Source organism: Chiloscyllium plagiosum, unplaced genomic scaffold (assembly GCF_037043375.1).
Source record: "Chiloscyllium plagiosum isolate Xiang-an unplaced genomic scaffold, Cpla_swu_hap1 HiC_scaffold_18, whole genome shotgun sequence".
In the NCBI taxonomy this organism is placed as follows: Eukaryota; Metazoa; Chordata; class Chondrichthyes; order Orectolobiformes; family Hemiscylliidae; genus Chiloscyllium; species Chiloscyllium plagiosum.
In genome coordinates this window covers 74,944,859-74,950,031 of record NW_028270156.1, presented here as the reverse complement: position 1 = coordinate 74,950,031, position 5,173 = coordinate 74,944,859, and the positions used below count along the sequence as shown (strand labels likewise).

The 5,173-nt window shown below is 51.0% G+C and overlaps 1 protein-coding gene across 5 annotated transcripts in view; it reads right to left on the bottom strand.

The window, feature by feature from the left end:
* Positions 1–4,278: 4,278 nt before the first annotated feature.
* Positions 4,279–5,173, bottom strand: part of LOC122546628 (complement C1q tumor necrosis factor-related protein 4-like) — a 124,265-nt gene continuing 123,370 nt past the window's right edge. For all 5 annotated transcript variants that reach the window (XM_087996799.1, XM_087996802.1, XM_087996801.1 and 2 more), the window contains exon 2: positions 4,279–5,173. This exon is cut by the window's right edge and continues 3,319 nt beyond it. The gene's annotated coding sequence lies outside the window, so the exon portion shown is untranslated.

Sequence of the window (5,173 nt, the reverse complement as noted above, 5' to 3'; positions counted from 1 at the left end):
TACAGTCTATAATTACTGTCTATAATATATTGTTACTACCCATTTCTACAGTCTACAATTACTGTCTACAATATATTGTTACTATCCATTTCCACAGTCTATAATTGCTGTCTACAGTATATTGTTACTGTCCATGTCTACAGTCTATAATTACTGTCTACAGTATATTGTTACTGTCCATGTCTACAGTCAATAATTACTGTCTACAGTATATTGTTACTGTCCATGTCTACAGTCTATAATTACTGTCTACAGTATATTGTTACTACCCATATCTATGGTGTATAATTACTGTCCATGTCTATAGCATATTGCCACGTACCAGGTTTACAGTCTATAATTATTGTGTACAATATATTGTTACTGTTCATTTCTACAGTGTGCTGTTACTGTCCATGTCTACAGTCTATGATTACTGTCTATATCTACAGCACATTGTCACTATCCATGTCTAGAGTACATCGTTACTGTCCATTTCTATAGTATCTTGTTACTATCTATCTCTACAATCTATCATTATTGTCTATGTTAATGGTACATTGTTACTGTCTGTGTCTACAGTCTATAATTACTGTCCATGTCTATAGTACATTGGTAAAAGTATGAAATAACATCAAAGCCCCAAACAGAGAATAAACGTCCCAGGTGCCAGAGTTCGAATTCCCTTCGGCATGCCTAGATCTTGTTGTTTAATATAAACTTGCATACGGTTTTCCTGGAAATCTAGCAAATTAGACAAAATGAAAGCAGGGAGACTGTCAAATCACTCTCGATGGTAATGAACAGTGGGCAAACCACATCGGACAACTCCAGTTGGGAATAAAGAGGTGAAAGGATTTCTTTTTCCTTTTTGAAACATGAAAGTCCAGGCTCACTATTCCTTGGTCCTTTATACCCCCCAGACCATCTGGAGCAGATACACCCCCCCAGAGAGTAATATCTGAGTGAGTGTCATGTTCCTCACCAACTGAGGGATCTAATGATAGCTTTGTTTATCTTTCGCCTCTCTTTCTCCTCAAACCTGATCTAAGTTGGAACCTCGGTACAAACCGTTCCTGGGAAACGTCCATATTCCGGATTGAGATGGTTAATGCTCCGAGCTGAAGTGGATCACTCCCTTCTTAATCCAAACTCTCTCTCGGGAGCTCAGATCAGGGTTAACTCTCGAAAGAATTCCTCCCCTCACAGGTACCTCTTCCCAACCCGAGTGAATTAATGGTTTAAAACGAGCCAGATTAACTAGGCATTCTTAAGTTAACACAAAGGATGAGTTTATTCGCTATTAAATACGAGAAAATATCATAAAATGTGACACGTACATGTGTAGATTACATTGAGTAGGAAGATAACGTTTAAACAGGTATGCAAATCAGGCTGTGAATTTCATGAAACAGGGATGATGAAGTGTTATGGCTGTTAGATTGGATCATACTGGTAATGAAACAGTTAATTTCCAGAGTGTTGGCTCCACACTTAGTTGACCTGTTTCCTTTTGACCAACAATTCAATGCTGGCCTGGTTCCCAGCATTCACAGTGACAGAGAGAGGGGTGTTCTTTACCTGCAGCAAAGGGGTGTCTAATCAAACTGTAACCTTCACAGCACACTGAAACAGTGAGACTTAGGGCTGCAGGCATTCTTAACCCCAGGTTTCACAAAATCCTGCGAGGGTAAGACACAAAAATATCTTTCAGCCCATGTCCATAATCTGGGATGTAACTCACAGGAGGTGCTGCACTCCATCTTGCTTTTCAGTCTCTCGGTTTGAGATTTCCCTGACACTGTCTGGGTGTGACATGCCGGGGGGCTCAAGCGGAATTTCCTGCTGTCAGTCATTCTCAGGAATTCAGCCTTTTCTCATTTGGCTTTTGTAGCTCATCTTGTGGAGAAATACGCGCCGCCTTTAAAATGTGTGGAAGTAATTCAGGGCGATGGTCAGCCACCAGGAGCTACTAAAATAGCAGCAGAGGCACTGAGAGCCTGCAGTTGAGAGACTGCAATTTTATTGAGAGCCTGCGTTTTTGAGACAGAGAGAGCTTGCTTCTAATGCCGCTTTCCCCTTGCTGGGAGCAGATAACAATTGATTAACAGTCTTTAGGAACAAATGGGAATCACTGTGGGACTGACATCTCGGTCAATGTGAGGAATATTGGAATATTGCGTGCAATTCTAGTCTCTCTCCTACAGGAAGGATGTTGTGAAACTTGAAAGGGTTCAGAAAAGATGTTGCCAGGGTTGGAGGATCTGAGCTACAGGGAGAGGCTGAACAGGCTGGAGTTGTTTTCCCTGGAGCGTCGGAGGCTGAGGGGTGACCTTATAGAGGTTTACAAAATTATGAGGGGCATGGATAGGATGAATAGGCAAAGTCTTTTCCCTGGGGTCGGGGAGTCCAGAACTAGAGGGCATAGGTATAGGGTGAGAGGGGAAAGGTTTAAAAGAGACCTAAGGGGCAACTTTTTCACACAGAGGGTGGTACGTGTATGGAATGAGCTGCCAAAGGATGTGGTGGAGGCTGGTACAATTGCAACATTTAAGAGGCATTTGGATGGGTATATGAATAGGAAGGGTTTGGAGGGATATGGGCCGGGTGCTGAAAAATGGGACCGGATTAATTTAGGATAATTCAGCATGGACGGGTTGGACCGAAGGGTCTGTTTCCATGCTGTACATCTCTATGACTCTGTGTTTGTGGTTAAAGCTAAGGATCCCCTGGGACATGGAAGAGCTGAAGCCAGAAATGAAACCATTAACAATGTGGAATTGACCAAGGAGACAGCTGGCGTCACCATGACAATGGGTCTTCTGTTCCCAAACAAAAAGAGTTCAGTGATTTTGGGCCTTGGGAGTGGGGCTTATTGGTGAACAGCTGCAGATTATTACAAACACACTGAGGATTCAGGGTCAGGCGTTATCAGGGCGGTTAACCAACTTCCTACTCAGTAAAAACATTGAAATGCAGGGGCTACAAGATGCTCCAGGGACACTGGAAGGTTCCGGAATCACTACCAGGGAAAGCGGGGGGGGGGGAGAGAGCTCAAAATTCACTAATACCGCAGTGAGGACAAACATGAGCCTCTCAGCCATTATCAATACTCAATACAGCCTGGGGGAGACCGGGGCAGGGGGAGATTGGGCCTGGGGGAGCCTGGGGCAGGGGGAGTCTGGGCCTGGGGGAGACCGGGGCAGAGGGAGACTGGGCCTGGGAGAGCCCGAAGCAGGGGGAGATTGGGCCTGGGGTAGACCGGGGCAGAGGGAGATTGGGCCTGGGAGAGCCCGGGGCAGGGGGAGTCTGAGCCTGGGGGAGACTGGGGCAGGGGGAGATGGGGCCTTGGCGAGACCGGGGCAGGGGGAGACGGGGCCTGGGGGAGACCGGGGCCGGGGGAGACTGGGCCTGGGGTAGACCGGGGCAGAGGGAGATTGGGCCTGGGAGAGCCCGGGGCAGGGGGAGTCTGAGCCTGGGGTAGACCGGGGCAGAGGGAGATTGGGCCTGGGAGAGCCCGGGGCAGGGGGAGTCTGAGCCTGGGGGAGACTGGGGCAGGGGGAGATGGGGCCTTGGCGAGACCGGGGCAGGGGGAGACGGGGCCTGGGGGAGACCGGGGCCGGGGGAGACTGGGCCTGGGAGAGCCAGGGGCAGGGGGAGACTGGGCCTGAGGGGGAGACTGGGCCTTGGGAGGCTGTGCCTGAGGGGGAGACTGGGCCTGGTGGAGACCGGGGCAGAGGGAGACTGGGCCTGGGGGAGCCCAGGGCAGAGGGAGACTGGGACTGGGGGAGCCCAGGGCAGAGGGAGACTGGGACTGGGGGAGCCCAGGGCAGGGGGAGATTTGGCCTTGGGGAGACTGGGGCAGGGGGAGACTGGGCCTGGGGGAGACCGGGGCAGCGGGAGACTGGGCCGGGGGGAGACCGGGACAGGGGGAGACTGGGCCTTGGGAGACTGGGCCTGAGGGGGTGATTGAGGCTGAGGGAGACCAGGCATGGAAGAGACTAGGCTTGGGGAGATTGGGCTTGTGGGAGACTAGGCCTGAGGGGAAGACCGGGTGTGAGGGAGAGACTGGTATGTAGAGCCTGGGCCTGGAGAAGACTGGGCAGGGGAGTCTGAGGCAGGGGGAAATTGGGCCTAGGGGAGACTGGGAAGGAGAGACTGAGCCTGGGAAAGATGGGCCAGGTAAAGTCTGGGCTTGGGGAGCATGGGCCAGGCGAGACTGGGTGAGAGAGACTGGGCCTAGGGGAGACTGGGCCTGAGGGAATCTTGGCCTGGGGGAGACTGGGCAAGGGGCGTATGGGCAGGGGAGTCAGCACAGGGAGAGACTGGGTGGGGAGGGACTGGACTGCGAGAGGATTCTGGGCTGGGGAGCGGAGATGGGGGAGGCTGGGATGCGGGCATAGTCTGAGCGTGGGGTGGGGGTGGAGTCTGGGCTGACACAGAGGGTTGGGAGGGAGGGCTGTGAGTCTGGGCAGGGGGTGGGAGTTGGGCAGGTTGTGCTGACCTCTGAGCTGGGAGCGTGTCAGGGTGAATGCCTCACTGACTGAGTGCCCTCTGACTTATTAATGATCAGAAAGGTTACAGGGAGCAGTGCTGAAAAACCATGGGCACAGCTCCTTCTAAAATGTGCCACTGTCTCTATCCAGCTGTGTTCCTGCATTGCGCTGTGCCCCCTCACTGCGCCAGCTCTGTGTCTGCCCCCCCCCCGGCTCAACCCACTGACAATTTTGTCAATCTCCATCTTCCTTTCAGCAGTTCTTGAGCTGGTGAGCCTGTCGGATCTGCTCATTTATAATTATGAGGATTGCGCGAAAAACTCAATGATATGGAACTGCTTTGTTCATGTCCTGGATTGGAGAGGCTTCACTATGTGGTTTCTTGGAAATGAAGTCAACAGTTTAATGCGTGCAGTGAGTGGGTGGGAACTGCTGTTCACAGAAAGTCACGTGGAGAAAAGCTAAGCAAATCTTATAGGAGGGTAAGTGATGGAGTTTATGGCCCTTATTGCTGGAAAGGCCTCGTTTTGGAAAAGACGATGGGGCCTCTATGTTGGTTGAGCCCTCTCTGGATTTTGTTTACCCGTTTTACAGACCGAGGGGCTCAGTTCGGAAGAAAGCACAAGGAATTACACATCTCTCCACCTCTCAGCTGCAGGGACCTGATGAAGTGACCATCTCTCAGTATTGCTAAACCC